The sequence below is a fragment of the Calliopsis andreniformis genome, chromosome 5 (genome assembly GCF_051401765.1).
Source record: "Calliopsis andreniformis isolate RMS-2024a chromosome 5, iyCalAndr_principal, whole genome shotgun sequence".
Taxonomy (NCBI): Eukaryota; Metazoa; Arthropoda; class Insecta; order Hymenoptera; family Andrenidae; genus Calliopsis; species Calliopsis andreniformis.
Window position 1 is genome coordinate 18498128 of NC_135066.1, and position 24546 is coordinate 18522673.

Consider the following 24546-nt stretch of genomic DNA (forward strand, 5'->3'; position numbering starts at 1 on the left):
AAGGGTGACACTTCACATTCATTGAAAATTACTCGCTTCGCGCACTAGTTGCACAATGTACTATTCTATACGTACATGTATACGTATATGTATATGTGTTACTCCACATTGTATGAGAACATTAGAAATAGAAGATTTTGGGTACATCCCTTTACTAGCGAGAGATATATTAAAGGAACTTTCATTACTACATTTACTGATTCGAGAGAAGATGAACAAAAATTTATGATTTATTTTCAAACGAGTATAAAATCTTTTCACAAATTGAGTGCAAAAGTTTCAGAAAATTTGAAAAAATAGGACACTGTAATGAGACTTTCTATACCACCACTAGAAATGATTGCAGCGACTTTGAGGTAAGTAAATTATTTATTTAATTTTTACAAATGTAAATTCAATAAATAAAACAGTAACAAGCAAACGAACAAAGAAACATATAAACTTATCTATGTACAAAACATTAAATTATGATATATGTGTATAATGTCAAATTTAAGTATTTCCTAAAATAGTTGATAATGTAGATGAGTCTTTTGATAAGGTAGTTTATATACAAATGATTCATTGATATTTATATCATGGCTTGTCAATAAATGTTGGTGCGGATAACTGATTGTATATATCTGGCTGGTGATGATGGGTAGACGTGGGAGTATGAGAATAGATAGACGGGGACACTGTAAGATTATACATACTTTGCTTATTTTGAGTATAATTCAATGAGTGAAATACCTCTACTCTACATTCAATTTTTTGGCTATCATCGAAAGTTTTTAAAATTGGTAGTTACGATTGGAAGAAAGTCATATCCTCATTTATTTCTGCGGGTTCTTGATTCACATCCATATATTTAAGCGTAGCCTCTTCTATTACACAGTTTCTTTTACTTGTAGATCTCGGAATGTTTCTTTCCTCTAAAACTTTACTCATATATAGTGAATTTTTCGTTTGTGTATTTTTTGTCGCGATATTAATTATATCTGCCATTATATTTTCAATGTTTATACTACTGTGTATAGTTATTGTACTGTGAGTCATATTTAAAAATGAAAGTAGAGGTGCATAAATATATTTTCTTTTTATTGCTTCACTTTCGGATTTTGATTGTCTTTTTTGGGACTTTGCGCAATTATCTTTTAAATTCTTCCATTTTTTCATTACTATTAAATCTGCAGCCAGATGTAACATTAATTTTTCATATAGGTACTTCGTAAGCGGCTGCAACTTACAAGGGAAGTTTGCCAAATGGATTAGCAGGATAGCAGAGTTTCCCAAATGGATAATTAGTTTAAAAAAAACAACGATTGGAAACTATAGTACTCCACCCCCTAATAATTGAAATGAATGTCGTCCGCTCGGAAAATTTGATATTCATTAGAAAAATAGCGTCATAGTCCGTCGCAAGCGGTTCCGAAATTGCGTATAAATGACTTTTTTATATAAATTTTGTTCACATTTTGCGGTTTTCTAAATGTGTACTTATAAGTAATATAATTGGAACAAAAAAAAACTTGTGTCCCCATTCTTCTAGAGGGTGTAAAACATTTTATGAGTATTCTGATTCATTATACATTTTCATTATATACTCCTGTTAAGTAGGTACGTACATCGTATAGGTATATAGCATATTATGTACATACTTTATGTGGATACTAATGTGCATGCTAATTTATTTCTAATCTTTCTGTTTAATATAGCGAAACAAAATTAATAAAATATAACAAAAATGTACCTACCACCCAGAAAACCATAAAATGTGAACAAAATTTACGCAAAATAGTCATTTATACCCAGTTTCGGAGCCGCTTATGACGGACCTTGACGTCATTTTTCTAATGAATATCAAATTTCCCGAGCGAACGACATTTACTTCAATAATTAGTGGGTGAAGCACTATAGCTTCCAATCGTTGTTTTTTTTTTAAACTAATTGCCCATCTGGGAAACTTCTCTTGTTAGTAGATTTACACTATTCGTATACGATTAACCAGTCCACATTATCTCTCATAACAAGATATGTTTGTTCTATAATTTGGCAAGTCATGAAGGATGAATGTTTTCCGACATTAAATGAAGAAATCTGGCTGAAAGTATAAAAACAATTTCAATAAATTCCAATTGCTTAGGAGCTCCTGACGGAAAACATGTTCGAATAACGAAGCCTATCGTAAAGCTTTACATACTTTAGTTACAAAAACTATTTTTCAGTAGTCCTTTTTGCCCTGGCTGATACTAATTATAAATTACTATATGACGACATTGGTTGTCCAGATAAAGAAGGAGACAGCACAATTTTTGAAAAGTCATCTTTTTACAAAAAATTGGAAGATGGAACTTTGAACATCCCACCTAAAAAATCATTAAGTGGAACAACTACCCCAGCAATTCTCTGTATGTTAGTGAGAGATGAAGCATTTTGGCTATCCAATTCATATTATGAGGTCTGGTAATGGAAAGTTTCTATCACACGAGAACAGAATACTTAACTATCGATTGAGTCGTGCAAGGAGATATGTTGAATCAACATTTGGACTTTTGCCCAACAAATGGCATGTGTTTCATAAAGCATTAAATGTTAATTTAAATTTCAGTATAGATACTGTGAAATGTTGTTGTGTACTCCACAATTACGTTAAAGATCGTGATGGGTATCAGGAACAAGGTACTCATTCTGTTACAGGTTCTTATTATTATTTATGTTTTAATTATATATTACTTAGAAATTATTTTAGTGCACGTGCGTTATATTTTTCTTACAGAATTTCATGAAACACAAGATGAATTGTCAATTGTACAAGGAGATCGACAGTTAAACCTGATACAACAACAATTTACTAATTATTTCATGAGTGAAGTTGGAAAAGTTCCCTGGCAAAATGATGTGTAATTTATTAATATATGTATTTGTTTATAATAATTGTTATTTTGATTGTTATTCATTTTTATTAGTTGTTATTTATAATATGTATAATATCAATATAAAATGAAATTTATATTTACCAAAATCTTTTTTTTCTGTTTCGATCATACGTATAAAATTAGAATTAATTTTGGCGCACACTTGCATCTACACATTTTCTTTTTTTATTTTATCGTGGTATTCTTTTTTCCACATATCCTATATTTCGGAAAATCTTTTGACTGTGATCATGAAATTTCAATGTCCAACGCGGCCATATTCCTTGGAAAGTTAACGCAAAATGATAATCGTGTCTATATACATATATTCACGTAGAGTGTCAGCGGTACATCAAATTCAAACGAATCTGGTTGCTTTATCTCTTTCGTACAAGGGAGCCATTGAGTAAGAGAGAGAGGGAGTATCGGTACGGTCAGATTTGTTTGAGTTGGCTGTGTAGTCGTGCCCAAGCAGGACCTGTGATCATTTGAAAATACGCAAACGTGCAGCCTAGTTCCCCTATAGCTTGCGTTCGTATGTCTTTTCCTATTTCCCATAATTGAAATTGAAAATTGTTCTTGTTGCTTCAACACGCTGTGGCAATTTACTGATGTACGTTGTAGTTTTATGGGAAACAAGGAAAGACATACAAACACAACTTGTAGCGGCAAATTGACACGGAACCGAAATTGAACGCAGGACCTGCATTCTTCTGAAAATACACAAACGTGCAACCAAATCGTCGCGTTCGTATGTCTTTCCTTGTTTTCCACAATTGAAAATTATGGACTGTCCTTGTTGCGACAATGCCCTGCGGCAAAAAAACGCTCGTCTGCAGCAGGCTTTTATCGCTACACCGTTGAACTGAAGTTAATCCTAATGCCTTAGCGAATGAAACATGTTTGTTAGTTTGCAACTTTTTGGCAAAATATCTGTGAGCATTTGTTTTGCGCACATATAATGTAATTTTACTACTGACGAATTTATAGCTTCTCGAACAGTGTTTTTTCATGTTTATATGTTTAGTTCTGTTATAAGGCATTTGTTCTTTTTCCCACACCAAAGTCGATTGATTAGCATTTAAATTTGTGCATCAATTCTTCTATTTATGGCTTTCAGTCTGAACAAGCAGTTTCTTCATAAATTAGTCTCATATCTAGGACAGATTTCTTTTTTTTTTAAATCTTTAATCTTTAACTACTATAAACGGTTAAACACGTAACTCCTCTAGGCAATTTCACAGATCGCTAATGTTTATTGTGTTATTAGTGTCGAATAAACATCAAATTCGATTGAAATAAAATATAAATTAAGTGCGATCGCACACACGTACTGTGTCCCGCTTAAAAGATGATCCTCGAAAGATATGCAGGTCTACTGAGTCAGAGTAGCAGAGGACACACCCAGTTTCACGCATAGTTTTAGCTCTCACATACGATTCGCCACGGCAGCCACACGCACAATGTAGACCGAGAGACCCTTCTTGTCCCTTACCTCTTACGGCCTTGGAGAAAGATCAATTTTTTAACTAGATCGTTAGTTGTATGGATTTTCTTCAGAATTTTGCAGTAAGCTTTTTCCAAGATTGCTCTGTTCGCTCTTTCTGCGGTATTAAATTAATAAGTTAGAGCTTAAGTTTACCACATGCAATACATTTAAAAGATTTCTGTGTTCTGACTGATTTTGTAGTTTTATGGCGACGCGTTTGCTTTCTATTATATACAGGGTGTTCAAAAAAAACCATTCAATATTTATATGGTATATAGGATACACTGTACCGAGTAAAAAAGCTTTAGTAAACATAGGTCGAAAGGTCAACCGTTTCTGAGATATAAACATTTTTGTTTGCTAGTATCATGATTGACTTACTTGCTTCTATCGCATGCGATGTTTACTTTAGTGTTTACAAACCGCGTTCTGAATTACCTCAGTACTTGGATGATATGCCTTTGACAGAAAGATTATCGATGTGGTACATGCATGATGGGGCACCACCTCATTTTGTGCGTAATGTGAGGGACCACTTAAACATGGTGTTCGGTCAAAGGTGGATTGGACGTGGTGGACTAGTTGCATGGCTTCCTCGATCTCCCGATTTAAACCCTTTGGACTTCTTTTTATGGGGATATTTAAAAAGCCTAGTGTATTCCTCGCCAATAAATGATTTAAAAGAATTATGTAACCGAATCCACCATGCTTGTCAAACAATTCGACAGAAATGTGGAATTTTCGAGAGAGTTCGCGACTCTGTAGAACGAAGATGCCAAGCGTGTGTAGAAATGGAAGGTGGACACGTGGAAAATCTTCTGTAAACATCGAAAATTCAGTAGTAAGTTAATTATGATAATAACAAACAAAAATGTTTATATCTCAGAAACGGTTGACCTTTCGACCTATGTTTACTAAAGCTTTTTTACTCAGTACAATATATCCTATATACCATATAAATATTGAATGGTTTTTTTTGAACACTCTGTATAATAATTATATATATGAACTAATTTAGGTGTAATTATGAGAATATTTCTGAACAGGTTTGCCGTTGTTGTGGATTGCAACGCATCGGCGGCCATTTCCTGAGCTTCTTTTACAAAAATACGTTATATGCAGGGATGTGCGAGATTCCGAAAATGTCGCGTCGGGACGGGACGGGAATATTTTTCGGGATCGAGACGAGATCCTGAAATCTTAGGGGTCCCGAAAATATTCGGGATTTCTGAAAAGGTTTGGAACTATGAACATGTTCAAGATTTTTAAAGAAATTCGGGATCCCGAAAATGTCCGTGATTCCCGAGAATCCTCAACAAAATATAGAAAAACAATCGAATTATTAGAATCTTTAAAATTTGGCGAACTAAGAGTTCTGCCGCCGGACAGTGCTGATACACGCACGCACGCACACGTACACCCGCATACACACGCGCGCGCGCATTACCATACAGAACATAGTTTCTCATAAATTGTGATTTTTATTTTAAAAAATATGAACTGAAGAACAACACAGTTTTGTGGCAAATCGGTCTACTGTAACCAGTATAGTATGTTACAGATGCTACATTACACAGGCCATCAAGGTAAGACATCAAGTCGATGCCGTGAAAATACACTAATTTCAGGAAGACCTTTATTTCTCACTCTATATTATTTTCTAAACTCTCTGTTATTAGCTTCAATGTCTTCTCTTTGATTGAATCTTAAGTTTTGTAACGGGTAGATCTCAAATGGTAGAATTGAATAATAAGTACATTAGAAGAATTTTAGTTAGTTGCAGTGTCTCTCAAGGATCACATGTTAGACCTCTGCCATTCAATCTTTTTCAACGATCTCTGTAAGGTTGCTACTAATAGCAAGATTCTCCTTTATGTGAAAAACTTAAAAATCTTTTGTACCGTTGTAAATGAATTTGTAAAAATGGAGTCATAAAAAGAATCTTAGATTTAATATATCCAAGTGTCTTATTATCCAATATTACCAGTATTTGTCTTTTGGATGTCATATTGTCTCTTGTCTATCTTTTACTGATCACTATTAAAGAATAGGCAATTCAGTTTTCTTGACACTTAGATTGAACTGTCTATACGATAATGGTAGCTTCTGTGTACTCTTTGCCATGAGCGGTCCAACTTTCGTCCGTGATGGCTATTCGTACAGATACACCTGCTTCTGTGTGGATGTTGAAGATAGAGCGGGCCGACCACGTTTCGGACAGGGTCTTGACCTAGCAGGAGTGCCGAGAGGAAGGGAAGGCGATGGTAGCGTGCTAAACACGTTGGCTCGATGTTGCTCCTACTTCCTATCTGCTCCTATGCATGGCCCAAGGCTCGGACCTCTTTAAGTTTTGGCTCCTACTAACTCTCTCCAATTTTCACCCCTTTTCTTTTGTGTCAGGTGAAAGTACTATTCGTGTCACAGGAAAAAACCCCTAGGAAAGCATTGCCCCTAATGATTTCCAGAAGATTTCTTGTGAAACATGAATAGTACGTTTCCGCTTCCACCCAAGCCATTCAGGCGATGAAAGTGAGTCCGAAGCTGGACTGTGAAGTCGGAGTTGCAGTCGGAATCGGAGTTTGGGAGAAATTTCCTATTAATACAGTCAGAAAAAAATATTTCGAGGCTGACTGCATGTTAGAATAAAATACATATAAAAATCAGAAATGTCCTTAAAATAAGCATCCTATGGCAATCGGAGATTTCTGTACCTCTTTTTCGACAGTTGATCCAGTGATTCATGTGACTGTGATATGATTATTGTACTGACGGTTGTTAGCTGGATGTTATTTTAAACTAATTATACGTTTGTTTAGTTGAGCATGAATATGATTCTTTTCTAGATTAATTCTACGGCTGATAAATGAACTAGTGCTTCATTTCTTATTTGACATAAATTTTTCTTTAAATAATTTCTCAAGTACTTCCTAATTTTATTATGTTAACATTATCAAAATTACTCGATCGAAGCTCGTTTTAGGCATCGTGATCTACAACCACCGCTATCCTCCCTACTTCAAATGGAAATCTTTGCACCCACGCACAGTGATCTGGAAAGGGGGATTTTGTGGGCAAAAACCAATTTTTCAACTTCTGTATTTAGGATACTTTTTGTTTGCTATAAGGTGGCATCTTGTTAGAGTTTCAGAATCCAAATATATTAATTCTTTTACATTATTATATAATGAGAAATACCAACTTATAGACCAAATTATGTAAATTGAAGATAAAACTAATTATTTTCATAATTTCATAATTTTTAAATGTTTCGAGTTTTGGCCACAAAATACTGCTTTCCAGATCACTGTACTGCGGCCAGAACTCAACTTTCAAGAATGATAGAACTATAAAAGGCAAGGACAGGAATAAGGACTAAGAAGTAAAAAAAAGTCAAGTTCCTTGTTTGCTATAGGATTTTCACGCGGGTAATAACAATCAATCCTTTGTGTTTTCCCGATTAAATGATACTAAACGCGATATGATTCCGAATATTATTTATGATAAGAATACACGAAACTTGATTTGTAGAAATAAAAGTTTTACTCGTCCTTCTATTCGAACTATTTGCCCACCCCCTATTCATTCTGTCCTTCCGCCCCAACTTTTCCCTCATCGACTAAATGGCTCGAGTGGAATCGGTACTATACCTCCTTTCGTACACAGAAAGAGAGAGAGTGGAGATTGAAAGCAGCTATTTCGCAAGAGTCTAAGCTCACAGGGTGCCGCGAGTCATCGAAGTAACTTTGAGTTAGCATTTTCAGCGCGGGACAACACGTTAGCGTCACCTTCCCTTCGCCTCCCTACCCCTACCAAGCCCTGACCCTGTTCGAAACGTGGTTAGCCCGCTCGGTTTTCAAAGTCCATGTACAAGCAGGTGCATCTGCACGAACGACCACCATGCGTGGCTCGTTCATGGCAAAGGGTACGGAGATCTGGGAGAAACGATGAATGAATTCAAGTGTTTAAAAAATGAATTGCCTATTATCTGATATGTCAAATAAAAAATGCTGGCAATAATGGATCATAAGACACTTGGATATACTGAATCTAAGACTGTTTTTATGACTCCATTTTTACAAGTTCAAGAGAATAATCTGTAGCAGAATGGTGTCATGTTCATTTACAATAGCACAACAGATTTTTAAGTCGTCTGCATAAAAAATAAACTTTCCGTTAGTAACAACCTTACGGAGACCGTTGAAAATATTATAGTTGGAGATAGTTGGAGAAACACTCCTATATAGAATTCTTCTAGTGTACTTATTATTAAATCCTACCATTTGAGATTTACCCGTTACAAAATTTTAGATTCAGTCAAAGAGAAGGCCATTAAAGCTGTAAGCAAACAGTTTAGAAAATAATATAGAATAAGAGATAAAGGCCTTCCTGAAATTAGTGTATTTCAATTATCAATTCGAAAATAGAAACCAAATGTTTGTCACTACCTTTCTGTACAGGAGTAACAAGTCCCGACTTCCATGCCACGGGAAAGATACCTGACGTGAAGAATTTGTTATAAATAAGCCAAAGTATACGAGAGACAATAACATTTACTGATTTCATAATGTTGTAGCAATTCAATTTACAAAATAACAGGTTGAATAACCTATCGTTCTGTTAAATAATATGGTATTTAATCATCTTATTTGTACGTTAGTGGGTTATAACATTATTATTGCATCACATTGTATTGTTCAAACGATATTTAATCACACAAATCGATGCATTCATGCGGTATTTATTTGAGTTAAAAGGTTAAATTGACAGTCCTTTTGGTATAGGCCAAATTCAAAGCAATGTTGTCGTATTACCGACATAGAAAGAACTACTGCAGACCTCTTGCGGCTTTCGCGGTAGCGTCACTTCGACTTCTCATTGCTAGACGCAAGACTTTCAGGATTTTCAATTAAGCTGATCACCCTGTATTTGCCGATATTCGCCTAGCTTAGCTGGTGAGCAGCTTTCTCACTAACGGGCCCCTGAAGTTTAAAGCATGTCTCGATCGATTAGAACTTAAATCTGACGCTGGTTGTTTCAAGTCACGTGACATCTTATATATTGTCTTCGATTCTAATTTTTCTTTTAAATTTTCTCGGAACAGCCATTTGTCTATTTTAATTTTACTTAAGATCATCTTGATATTACCAGTGACTTCTAATACAGAGATACAGTATCATTTTTTGGAATAAAATCAATTTTATCCAGCTCTTCTCTTTGTTTTGCACGATCTCAGAAGTCAGCGACTCTATTGCTATTAGTGGTGATCCTTTTAAATCCTGAATTTCATTCATGTGTGCATCCCTTTTTTTGTTCAGGATTCCAGTCTCCACATCTGCGTTGACGTATCTTTTTAATAACTTTCCTTTTTCACCCTTACCAATCCCTGTTGTTGCTAATGTTTCCATGTATTGGTCAAAGCTGAGTAAGGTTCACGTTCAAGACTTCTGATTTTGTGGGGTCCTTCCCCAAGTCTGGTAATTCCTCGTCCATCTCCCTTTTCGATGTTGGGATCTACATTTTCTTCTGCTGAGTCTTCTTTGTCAGCAGCTTTAATTATATATTTTGGCAATTCTAAAAGATAAAAATTTAGTTTGCTTTAGTTTGTAGAGAGTTTAGTTGGCTATTTACTTTCATGTTAAGACAGTTTTTGATTTGCTCTGCGATTTCTGCAGGTATATCAATTAGTGGTATACTCTGTAATTTAAATTTTTATATATTTTCCATTTGAATATCTTGATAATTTTCACTTTGCCACACATGCAAACTCAATCATAAGAATTTTTACTGTGCTGTACAATGATGACACTCTTGTATTCATTAATATTAATCGGTTTATTCTAGCCTATTTATATTTTCTTTTCATAATAGTTTACTTATCATTTTACATTGAAACTATCAAGTTCTCTTCTGCTTGAATATCTTCTTCTATTTTTTGTACTATTTTCTTTATTCGTGCCAATGTTTAGCTGGCTTTTCGCCGTCGTCTATTCTTTTCCTCTTTGGCATCTTATGGCATTACTTATATTGGCATTTTTACGTGTAGCTTCTAGGGCACGACGGAAGAGAATGGAACAGAATGTCAATAGAGATAGGCATCGATAAGTGGTTTTTGTTTTAGAGTACTCTCAACATTGTAAGACTTAGGGGACACAAAGGGGACTACGTCTGTAACCTTGAACACGAGACACAAAATAGAATAACCATTGGTGAGATGGTTATTCGAAGAAACAATCGAACTGGTAAGAAATTGTGTAGAATAATACGCACAAAAAAATTTTCTACTTACAACACGAAAAATATTGTCAAAAACTTTTTGGTATTTTCATTAATATGTTTCATTAAGGCATAGAAAATTTTGTAAAGTGCTTTTTAATAGATTGTATAAACATTAAGAAAAAAAAGAATAATTTAACATACCAGTATTTAAAAATAATGGCACCTCAAGTGCAAGCGTTTTAAATCTATGAAACCACACTACACATGCGTAATAGTGTACTTTTAATACTTAAACTCAATTGTAGAGTGCAGAAAATGACCGACGGATTCTCGCTTCACTACCAAAAGTACTCCTTTACCTAAAAGTCCACTTTATGCTCCGTCCTTCAGATTTGAATACTAACTGTTTCGTTCATAATGCAATATCTCATACTGTTTGCAAATTCGTCTGATCTCATGGCCCTAAAATTTTGCAGAAATACAATCTGACGATATACAATTACATTGCATGACTCTTAATCGCCGAAAAAATTGTTGTAACACCAAACAAACCGTAATTTAAAAATAAGATCATATATACCGGGGAGATGTTTTTCTTAATTGAGTGTGTAAAATCTACATTTGGTCTTTCTATGTGAAATCTGACACTCTTATATAGAAAATAGCCTTCATACACTTAACTCGAACGTATTGTTTTATGCGCGTTTTCTATCTGACAAGATGGTTAAACTCACACTTCGCATGCCGACTTAATTTTGTGTAAATAGTTAAAGTTCCATAGTAGACTGTATAAAATTGTGATGGAGTGACTCAAAGTATCAATTATACACTATTCTTTATTCAATAACTTGTTTGACTTAATCGTGGTGAACATCTGATTCCGCTGCACTGTCTTGCTATTTATCTGTTACTCTGGGACGTTCACAAATTAAGCGTGAACGCTGATTTACTGTTAGGAAAAAGAGGGGGTAACAAGAAGACGGTATCTAAAATTAGTGGGGTGGGTAATTGTTCCTTAAAAATGGGAAATTTCAATCTTTCCCAATGGTGATCCGGAGCTACAGATCGCCTCCTCGAATGACTCACGCAGGTAGTGATACTAATGATTATAGCGAGTAATAAACCCAAGGAGCACCTCAACTTTGAATGAACATATGGAAAACATAAAAATTATGACTAGGCTCCAAAATCCTGTACAGCGTTGAATAGATAATAAAAACTAAAATTTTGGCAAGTAACGATTCCTTGGACATTTACTGCTACGACAAATTACGGTGTAAGAGGGTTCGCTACGCGACACGTATTGTATTTTTTATTTGTTTGAATATGCACTATCATCTCTCTAAAGCACTGTACTGTTACCTCTATCATGTAGGCCATGCATACGTAACAAACCAGATGTAAACAAAACATTTACGTATTAAAGTATATAACAAGAGCAACGATCATAATTATTGTCTGACGATGGACGTCAAACGTTAGTGAATTGGTTCCATCAGGGGCGGATTGTATCAGGTTGTAAAGAATATCAAGTCATTATAATTTACATCGTTACTTGCTTCTTCTTTTTATGTGTAATTCATAGTTGTTATATTATACTTATATTCGTTGTTTTATTCTTATGTTATATTTGACTTTTGTTATTTTATATTTACTTTTAGATTTACATTTACAGTATAAATCTAATACATAAACATGTCATTCTCGAATTCTGATTTTGAAGACGAAAGTAATGAAATACTATTCCGTCCCGACCCGCCAAAATACCATTACGTGTTCTTTTATAGCTGGTGCCTCGAATTGTTAAATATGTATAGTCTATAAGTACGAAAGCAATGAAAAATGTTCGTGTGCACATCGTATGTCTAGAAACGCTTAGCTTTTTAGTTATACGCTATCCTATATTGCATGAAATTGCTAATGCAGAATGCATAAAACTTGTTGAACGCTTTTAGAGGATAGATTTTAGACACAAAGTTACTGCAGAAAGTTTAAATCTATACATGCCAAGAAGCGCTTAGTTTTTTCGTTGTATTCTATTTTATTATATCGAACGCTAATCCAGTACTTGTCTCTACAGAGCGCTACATATATTTCAGTCTTGCTCCTTAAATGATTGAACTGGAATGCTATCATGGATTTTAGAAAGGGTATCATATCATACACCACGTAAGAAAAACGAAGTGTTTTTGGGCGTATGCGCATATGAACAATTTTTACTGTCTTTATGTATAGGACCTACCATTTAGAAATATTCCACATGTCTAGAAACACATGTGGAATATGTGTAATACATCATTGTCTTCAATCATCACATTTGATTAGATGTTTCTTAAAAAATAACAACATAAAGTGTTAAGTGCCCTTACTTTAAAATAGTAATTAAACAAGTTAAATTTCCAATGTTGTCATTTTTAATTACATAGGGAGTTTTATAATTATTAAGCTACTGTTATCCAAATTAAATTGTTATTTAAGTGTGTTATTAACATTTCAATATTATAGATTCGTTTGCATTATTATAGTAAAATAACTGATCTTTTTAATGGTATAAATTAGAATTAGAATGGTCGGTTAGTTTTCTTGTTATTTTGCCTTAAACAAAAGTGACTCATTCATGCCACCTCTCCCCTACTTCAAATATAGGATATTTTCAGTGTTTCATGCATCCCGTGATTCCATTTACTCGAGCTATATCGTACGAACTCGAAAAATTCTGGCTGACTAGTACTTTTTGATTGACTTCTTCAATCTCTTTATTTGTTATCGATTGCATTGATACGTTCGACGAGCGAAGTTCAATACCGTAAAATAATCAAGAATTCGATTACGTGAAAATCATATTGCTGCACGAGATTCCAAGAATAATTTTGGTATTGCCTTGTCTTGTGTCGAAATTCAAGACAATAACAAGACAAGACTACTTTATACAATACAAGACGATATAAGACAAAATTATAATAATTTTGGTCTAGGCAATATTTTTTACAATAATTTAAGTTTTTTTCTTCATTTTAAGAAAGATATAAAATTACGAATAAGAATATTTTTATTTTTAACTTAATTACAAATAGTAAAAGTCTCTTCAATTTAATTATTGCTTATTTATACATAAATTAATTTTCAATTATTAGATTCATGTTGTTTATGTATATAAACCTATTATTTTAACTCTTAACCACGGAAAATTAGTTTCACTACAAAAATTAGACACACCATATATTACTTTGTATTAAAAAATATACTGCACTTACAAAAAGAGAATTTAAAAATCTACAAGAAAAATAAGACCTGCATTTTTTAAATTTTGAGTAAAATTTCGTTCAGAAGTTTGTTAGACTTTACAATAGACAGTAAACTAGTTAGACAATAATTAAGGGTTAATATAAATTGAAGCCAACATAAAAAAAATCTTAGTCTAATTGACTTTATGCAAATTAATACAGGACATAAATGTACGTTAGATGTAAAATATCTCTAATAATAACGCCTTATCCTCATTCATATTATGAGACGGGACGCAAGCAGCGCGAGAGACTGGTGAGGATAGTTATATTTCCAAAGAATATAGTGATTATGGTGTTAGTTGGTACAACAGACTAAATTCATGCGAGATCAGTGAGCCGTTGGGATTATTGTAGACGAGGATGAATCTGATGTAAATTCAAGGAGCCTCTGAGGATGGATGTACTTGCGGACAAAACTCAAAATAAATTGAAGTCCTGATGAAGAGGTTAACGAGTTCAAACAGATGAATCTGATATAAAATCAGGATGCTGTAAAGAGGTTGGATAATGTACAGACGAGTTTGGTGTTATCAGGTAGCTATAGGATGCAAACAAATCAGATGTAAAATCAGATAGCTCCTAAATAGATTAACTTTCGCAGACGAACTGGAATAAGTCGAGGAGTCACTAGACTGGACACAGTTTTATTTGGAAGTAAGGGCATACAGACAAATGTGATGTGGAATTAGAGAGTTGCAGGAAGTGTTAGTAAGCCCCGTAATTTCCTAATTATTAATTGATACAACTCGAGAGGCTAAGGTATATCGTGGGGAATCTGACAACTTCGAATGGGATCACTTAGGGTATTTTTGGGTTTAAAAACAATCTAATCAAATTGCAATTAATATTTTAGTATATTCTAAAATCAGTTTTTACGTACAGGTGTATAGTGTAGTGTTATCGCGTAAAGTGTATGATTTTAATGCTCAGTGTTAACGCATTGGCGATTGGCGATTGGCGATTGGCGATGTGGGGGCAGAGTGGTCGTAGAAATTGCCAGATAGAATTTATGCTGATTGGCAGATTCTATGAGGTTAAACTGTAGAATCGAAAGGAAATTTTAGCCCTATCTAACTGAATAGCTATCAACTCTGACGAATTTGACCGTCAACGTGACGATACTGTTCTGAACCTGTTAAAGCTAAAATCTCGGGGTTTATATAGGCCAAAATGAGTTGGAATTTGTTAGGAATTTTCATATAAAGAAATTTCTCACGGTTGGTACAGTGTCGTGATTGCTACCCAGCTGCTCGGAGTCGTACTCCTATTGAGATAAACGAAAAGAACGAAAATGGTAGGGCGTTTTCCTTTAACAGGCAGAGACTCAAATATTTGGGAGAAACGTTCGATACGTAAGCATAGCTGACTGTAATGCTAGCCATACTGAACGGAAAACAGCAACACTGCGAGAGTCCGACTTTGCACTAGATAGAAATTGTACGCAGCATTGAGTCTCTATCTAACCAGTGCAAAATCGGACTCTCGCAGTGTTGCTGTTTTTCATTCATCATGGCTAGTACTAGAGTCGGCTATGACATAGGCAATGCGTTAGATGTGTTTTCTGCATCGCTGTTGTTTCTTGCCATTTTCTTCTGATACTTTTACGAGTGCTCGTCGTAGATTATATTATAATTTAGACTTGTGTGACGTTTATTCTGAAAACACGTATAGGTTCTTAGCTCGATTCGCTTGCTACTTGCTTTATTCTGGTTATATTTATATACGGGATGTTTCTGAACAGCTGATCAGAAAGTTTACGACACTTCGTCAGGCTACAGGATCCAAAATTCAGTTAAAATTGATGAATATCATTGAACAACAATAATTTTGTCTTTTGTTGTAATCTATAAGTCAACTCAAAACACTCACTACAAGGTAAAAAGGGTTAATATGTTCACTTTCATGTAAATTGTATGTTCGCTTCATACATCTACATCGATCCTCTCACCCATGAATATTGAAACATACGAACGTATCGTTGAATAACACTAAACCTGCCTACTTTTTACATCCAGAGAGCAAGTCAAAGCATGTCCAATAAAATTTCGGAGTAGGAAGAGTCCGTTAGAGGCACCTTCCAAGTAATCTTCTAGTCGAAGTCCACACACGAGAAAATTGCACACACTACTAGAAGTCTTGGTATAGAACATGTAGAAAAACCGCACACACAACGGGAATATCGCAAGAAAATAACTAGATTTGTAGGAAAACCTGGCACGTATCACGAATATTCGCACAAACGTTCGATGCGAAGGTCTGTCGAAAAACTAACTGCAGCTTCTTGAATAACTCGTCGAGGACCCCCCATAGCGCTGGTAGATACCTGGCTCATTCCTCAAACATCCTTACCATCGCTGTACGTTCTCCGAAAGCTAAGTTGATACGCGAAAAAGGTTCTTCAATATTTGATGTTTAAATTTCTTGCCTCAATGATTCTTATAAACAAAATAAACTAATTACACGAGTTAAATATTACTGAGCGTTTACGTCTCTTGGACTAATCACCAGTAGTCTATGCATTCTTGAGTGAATGCTACTAAAAGTTTTAAGCTGATACCGGGTGATCCTCTCGATAGAGTACTCAAAGCAGTGCCGCCGCCACGGTAACACCGCAGCGGGAAATCAGTGGGAATGTCAAATCTGTATACAAGACCTATCTTAACCTATACTACTCGTGCGTTCACACAGTTGAAACGGTTGTGTGCATGTGCCTATACGTTATCCCTCAGAGTACGGACCGAAATGTTTGCACCCAGATCAATCGTAATCTATACACGCTCTTTGTGGGGGGTCTTTAGTGACTCGATCGTAGGAATACAAGGGTGAAATTAATGAAAAGAGATGTTCCAAATAAGAATGATTGAGGAAAAAAGAAATCGTCGCAATTTATATGTACTTATCTATATATTTACAAACTTCTTCTAGAGCAGCGATGCTCAAGCAGCTCCGAGGTAAGCGCGAGCAGCTTAAAATGCCCGGGATTGCCCGCGAGGTTTTAAGGCCGACTTTGGCAGGAGAGTGGAGAGCCATCGAAATAGTATGGGCAGTGTGCTTGTGTGTGGGGCCCAACACAGTAGCTAAGTAAAAAGATGCGACCTGTTCTGTGATAATACTGCTTATCATACAGGCACAGATTATTTGGTATTCACCGTCAAATTGATTGTTTATTAAAAATATAATCCACAGTCGTCGTTCTTTCCGCACAACTCTTTTTCCATCCGAATTAAAGGCATTAATTTTTTATTTCTCCGTAAGAATTATATTTTTCCAGACGAAGTATAATGACAAATGGTATTTAATTTATTAAATAATATTAAATATTAAACTATATTCTCGGCATATAAATTTCAATTATTTAGAATCCATGAACTTTGTTTTATATAAGAAATAGCAATCGCTCCATTACATGTAGAATTTAAAGTGACAATAACAGTAAATAAAAATATTGTATGAAGAAACCTTTTATCGTCGAAGATTCAGTCAATAATGATATCTGCATATTCTAGTTGTTTTCATCGGTGGCCCACTTGAAATGTGAATTATTACCTGCCGCTTCATTTCTTTTAATTAGATTTTCAAACAATACAGTATCCTGTAAAGGTATCTTTCTTGTAATAATACGATCATAATTGGTGTTCCCTTCTTCTTAGCAGGTAATTCTTCTTCCAATAAAGTAATTCTTCTTAGCAACGCTTTCAAAGATTAGTGAACTTCCAAATGCTATAAATTTTTGTAGACATATAACGATAAGAATAAGCTTTTTTTTGGAAATATTTTGTACATAAACAGGGATTCTATTGTAAAAGTAATTTCACGTTGTAATATTTTCTATGAATGATATGGTCCCAAATGTCAAAATATCTTTTTCTATAAAGCAATCAGGCATAAAGGTCTCCAAGCTTCCCAACTATTCTCTGTTTTAGTAAAGTAAATTATAATGTTTCATTATTATTTTGAAAACTATTTGTAGTAATAATTGTATATTGTAGTTTAAAATTTAAGAGGACAATCCTTCGCATATTTTGGATAGCAGTTACAGTTTTAGAAATTTCATTAAAAGCGGCTTCTATCATCTTGACTTGTCGTTGTATTGTTTCATTGTCGCAGAACCGCTCATCATTATGATATTTATCTGTGCATTCAGCGGCTGTGTGCCGCAGATAAAGTTTTATGATTCATAGTGGAAAATACGTTCTCAACATTCAAGGATTCTGTTCTCTTTTCCTTACAGGAAACGAATTCTTAAACGCATGTATTACACATAATGAATAACAAAGGAATTTACACTCTTTACAAACCAATATTAAAATTGTCATTATTTAAAATATTTTTATTTCTTTCTTCTTACTAAGGTCGGCGCCATGTTTGTCTTTCGTCCGCTCGGATTGATCCAAATAAAAAAATAAAAGGAATCTAAATGTTTTAAACTTCTATTCCCAGTTACCACTGTTAAAATTTCCCGAAATCTTCAGGTTTGCCGCGTAAGTAAAATCAATGTTTGGTTCCACATATGTTTGTGAACAGCTCTTTTCTTCTATGAAAAGAGGGAAGACAACTCATAGAAGCAGATTATTAGATTTAAATTTAAAATATTGCCTCGTTCTCAGTTCAAGTCAGAAGTTATTACCTGACATTTCTGCACTAGATAGCAAGAGTTTCGAAGATCAAGAGAAAATGCATGTATTGTAACACCTGCTACCAATACTGATAGTGTAAATATCACTAGCAGTAGTAGTGGTGGTGGTGGTGGTGGTAATGGTAGTGATAGTAGTAACAGTATTGAGAGTGGTAACGTTATATGTACATATTTAGGAATAAGTACTGTAATTAGTAACGAAAGAGTGAAAGAGAGTGAATGGTGTGTGTAAAACAAACGGCTCTTTTCTGAACTACTACTACAGATTTTTACAAATCGATGGAAATGACAAATCAGCTCTTTTCAGAGCTACTTTTATTCAGGAACACTCCACATTAATAAATACAGGATGACTTATTATTTCTGTTTCACGCGAAGTCTCATGAAACGCATTGCACCTAAGGTATTTCACGACATTTTTCATGGCACAGGAATAGTACGCGTTTTTGCTGGGTCTCCTACATCTATTGCGAGCGTATTTGTAGTTGTAAGTTGTAACAGGTGTTGACATCTACATTCAGAGGGGATCCTACTCCATGACCATTCCGCAAAGAGTGAGGAAGCCGCTCGGGCTAGGCCGCCCGCGAGCGATTGCGGGCACTGCCAAATGCCCGCGGGAAGGTTTTCTGAGTATCACTGTTCTAGAGCATCTGTTGGAATTAAAATCTTGTATATATGACGAAATAATAAATATTACAGACAGCAGACAATAGGCTAATATGAGTTTTTGAAAATTTGAACAAACGTGTCGATATGTGCTTGGATGTCGGAGTAGAATACTTCCAACACATGCTGTAGAAGGAGTTTACAGGTATAGGTGAGTGCATATAAATCGCGACGATTTCTTTTTTCCCAATCGTTCTTATTTGGGACACGCTTTTTTATTAATGTAACTCTTGCGTTCCTACGATCGGATCACTAAAGACCCGCCACAGAGAATACGTATACAGGGTATCTCAAAATTGGTGGTACAATTGAAATGAGAGTGATTTTACATGAAAAAATAAGGCGATAATGTACAATACAAATTGATCTGTTACGTCTCGGCTACGTTGCCGGGGATAAATAACAGTATAATATATAAAGTTTAGACTACTATTGTCTTCCTCGGGATCGTCGGAGTATTCGTAATTAGGAATTAGTTGGACTGAGCGTCACTTAAATACATGCGTATAAGGATACAGGTAGTTTATTCAATTATATCTCGTTTCAGAGATACTGTAGATATGTTATTACAATTATATATTTTTTCGAAAGTACAAAATATAGTTTAAGTTACATGATATATCTTTTCGGAGATACAAAATATAGTTTACAATAGTTGACAATGTTTGGCTACCTTAAAACTAGCTTATGAGGGAGAAGAATCCTAATGGCTCGGCGTTAGGAGATTTACAAGATGTCTCTTCTTCTCGTTCCACGGTTTTCACGTCGCGTGGGGCACTAACTAACAACTGTGTACTCGACGGGCCTAGTATTCGACACTTGTGTTCAAGTAAAAGTACACCATTTCGATAGTAAAAGTACACCATATTTCGATTTATCTTGTCATGCAGTATCATTGGCTTTCCGTTTCTACTACCAGTTCTGGGACACCCTGTAGATCATGATTGACCTGAACGCAGACCTTACGGTCCGTACTCTAAGGACTAATACGCTAATAGGCACACACATATAACCGTCTCAATTGTAATAGTCGTACGAGTAGTATGGGTTACGGTGGTTAAAATCTATTGACACATAGAGACTCTGTATGTAAGAGACTGTTCCTGCTGAGTTCCCGCTGCGATGTTACCATGGCGGCACTGCTTTGAATACTCTAGGCAGATCACCTTGTAGAAGTAGATGCATGCAGAAATTTCTAAAATGTTGGAGGAATTTTTTTGATACCTGAATAAGCGGAATTTGAAATCAATCGGCACGTGGATACATTTTAATAAATAAAGCATTATATCGTATTTTACAATTACAAATGACCATGCTATTGTTGAACCTTTATTTAGTTCACATCTGTTTGGAATTCTTTTACCTTATACATTAACAGTCAGATAAGTCTTGAAATTATAGTTAGGATCTACATAACTCAGGGAATTTTCTTGACTGTAGCAGCGAACACGTATTATACACCTACAAGTGTCTGGTTTAGCGAATTATGGGATTAGGACCGGTCATAACCGGCAACCTTCCAAGAACAAGCTTTACCGAAAACGCAGAGATACAATTTAAGTACTGCATATTCGAGACAGACTTCATTTATCACTTATTCGTCCATATATAGGGTATTCACGATAATTTGTATCAGCGTTTCTTTCGAAGGGAACTTTTATTTTTATAAATGGATTGTTACATATGTTTTTATATCATATGAGAGCGTGCATTAAGATAAGTTCAATCATGTAGTATACTATGGTTTTCAAGATTATACAAGATCAGAAATAAAAGAACTAAATTTAACACTTCCTAATATTAAATTTATTTAATATTACTCCTTACTTCTCTTTCAAAAACACTCTATATAAATGAATGAATAAATGAGTGAATGAGCGAAAGAGTAAATGAATAAATGAATAAATTAATAAATAAACAAACAAATAAATGTGTAAATAGACATGCGAATATTTGTACATATATTTTTATTAGTATTGTATGTATGTATACCGTGTTTTTGAAAGAGAAATAAAATGTACATAGGTAATTCAATTTCAAAAAAATTGACTTCAATTAACGTGGATCTCACATACAGATATTGGATACTATTAAATTTTGTACAAAATATATATACACGTAACACTTTTCACAATTTTTCAAGTACTTGCGATAATCTGACCAAAAAAATATTGTGGACAAAAATTGATCAGTTTTCGACTGGCTATACATTACAATAAAAAAAAGTTCGAATTTTTTTTGTATTATTATTGTCGGGGGCACCTTCATTTTTTTAAATGACACTTTGTATTTTTGACTTAACAGTATTGTAGCCCGTATCAAGACGAATTCAACGACCTAGTATATTATGACCTTCGGATGACCTTGAAGACAAAGAAATGATTCATGTTCTTGTAGGCACAATTCCGTTCTACGTATAGGTTTGCATTCTACAACGTAGAACGAAATTGTGCCTACAAGAACATGGACTTCAATTCAAACATTTGTTGCGACTTTTTCACGAAATCGTTTATGTTAATTTAATCAAGGTTCCTGATTTGAATGTAATTTCGAGTCTTAATAATAAACACAAGTTATTATCACCCATTCAAGCAAATTGTCATTTTCATGATCTAGTATACTAGATCGTTGAATTCGTCTTGATACGGGCTACAATACTGTTAAGTCAAAAATACAAAATGTCATTTAAAAAAATGAAGGTGCCCTCGACAATAATAATACAACAAAAATTTCGAACTTTTTTTTATTGTAATGTAGGGCCAATCGAAAACTGATCAACTTTTGTCTAAGATACTTTTTTGTTAGATTGTCACAAGTACTTGAAAAATTGTGAAAAGTGTTACGTGGGACACCCTGTATGTTTTAAATAACTATTGTAATGAAATCAATACTATAAATATTTCAGTTCATTTTGACCTTTTATTGTATTTTGCATTATATTTACAATACGTCTTATATGAATAAGGTTATGTGGTTATTGATACGTAACACGAAGTAGCATCCTATCATCGCGTTACGTTATCAAGGATCGCGTTCCCTCGATTACAACGTCAAGCGATCTCCTCTTTCTAGTCACAGTTCCCCACTACACTTATACTCACTCCACGATTATGTAAATTCGCTACGCTGGTACATAGATACTTTCCCGGCAGGTCTGGACCAGAGTGACCAGGTGTGGCGATTTTTCGCCAAATTGGCTATTTTTTAGCTGTAATACCGACTAGCGAGTTTATGGCGATAAGTAATCATGTACAATGTACACCCAGTTCATTGTATTCTGGCCGCTCTGACACATATGCATGTAGTAGATATATTACAAATATCGGCTAGATTCATGGTTTGAACAAAGTTGTTGGCAAAACAGTTTTCTAACGCACTATGCGAGTTGTGCTGCTGTGTTACCCATAGTGGTATTTAGGTACATACCCATTGTTTATCATGAGTTTATATGTTGCGTTACACAGCTGCCTTCGTTCTGTTGTCTAATGCAATAGGATATAGGGTAATTGATTGAGTGAATAATAAAGGGTGTAAGATACTGGAGTATTTCTTTCCTTATGCCAACCGATAGATTTTGTATTACCAATTATAATTATAGGCAATTCATAACAGAGAAACGGTATAAAATGAAAAATAATTGCTTACAAAAGGTATCATACATACACCCAAATAAAATGACTAAAAATGAATTTTTGTGATTAAATGGTAAAATTTCGACTGTGTACGAGAAAAGACTTTAAATCATAAAAGTATATTTGGTCTATTAATGTTGATGAAGCTTAAAAATTCAACACAATATTGTATGGAATGCATAGATCTAAAATCTAAAGGATGGAGCCTTCCTGGTGAGGGCAGGAAGTCATAGACGGAAGGAAGGAATAATCGCCGCCGCCATTTGTTTGTGGGCCAAATGAAACGAGGTTAAAAACTCGAACGTTAATCCCTTCTAATCCAAGTATAATAGAAGAAGCAATAAAATTAGATACATATATACATATTTGATTTCTTATTATTCAAATTGTAGAGATACCACTTTCTAGAAAATACAAGAGAAAAAACTGATACTGAACACACAGAGGTATTAAATTAACAGAGATTATTCTGCATTGTGTTTCTTATGGGGATAGTACTTGTTTCTCAGATTGTGTAATATTTTATTTCTAATACTAATTACGCGTCTCAAAACAATAATTAAATGATATTAAAAAAAAGAACGCAGACTAAAGCATTGTATATTACGATATCGTTTTATGAAACCAATATACAATAATGGCGGTACGCGTTACCAACCGATTTGAAATTTCAAATCAAGCGACTAGTATTAATATTTAAATTTGGCTGTAGTATGCACTGCATGTTACCACATGCATATAGCTGACGCTACCCCCTGTTATGATGTAATAGATCCGTAGATGTACATAGAATATGCTTATAATAGCCGGGATCCATGATGAAATGTATAATTACTAGATTTTTAAATAATTTTTTTAAATAAGTAATTCATTTTAAACTGTAAATAATATACTTTTAATACAGTTTTTTTTAGGCAGGTTATGTAAAAGCAAATGCAATGAAAATATTTTTAAATGCTTGCCATAATGATTTACGTACTCATCATAGAGACTTGCAACAGCATATAAAAACTAAAGTGCATCTAAAGAATATGGATAGTGTTAATACAAAACAAATAAAACTTCTAACTATGTGTAATTTGAATACAAAATCAGAAGAAAAGGAATCAGATCTAAAACTGACTGTGTTTATTGCATATTATAGTACTATTCGAAGCACTGAACATTTTTTGTAAAATTTTAAATAAACCGCAATTTAAAAATTTACAATTGCATAGAACAAAGCGTGCAAATTTGATAAAATTTGTTATTGCATCTAACATATTTATTAAGCTGATACAAGATGTTGGAAACATGCCCTATTCGCTTATCGTGAATGAGTCAACCGATATCTTTACAATGAAGTGTTTATATTTGTGTATTCAATATTTTAGTGTTTCAAAAAATCGAATTTTAATGAACTTTTTATGGGCTTGATAAAAGTAACTAAAGCTAATACTAACACTCTACATGCTTCAGTAAAAAGTTTTTTAAATGATATAAAATTACCATTATGTAATTTAATGACACTGGAAACTGATGGTGGCAGTAATTTTTGCAGCAGAAATCATTCTCTCGTGTAAAAATAGTGTAAGAATAGTGTAAAAAAACTCAGAAATAGAATACGCTTAAAATTGCTGGATTCTATGTTAAAAATTAAAATGAATTTTTATACACATAACATGTATTGCAAAGATTTCCAAGTCACTACTGCTATGCTTAGAGATTTTAATACTGAAGTCAT

At 34.2% G+C, this 24546-nt stretch overlaps 1 protein-coding gene and 1 pseudogene across 1 annotated transcript in view; both read left to right on the top strand.

The window, feature by feature from the left end:
• Positions 1-24546, top strand: part of Asta-r1 (allatostatin A receptor 1) — a 71546-nt gene that overhangs the window by 18089 nt on the left and 28911 nt on the right. The gene's annotated exons all lie outside the window — the stretch shown is intronic.
• On the top strand, positions 23461-24385 carry LOC143178986 (uncharacterized; annotated as a pseudogene).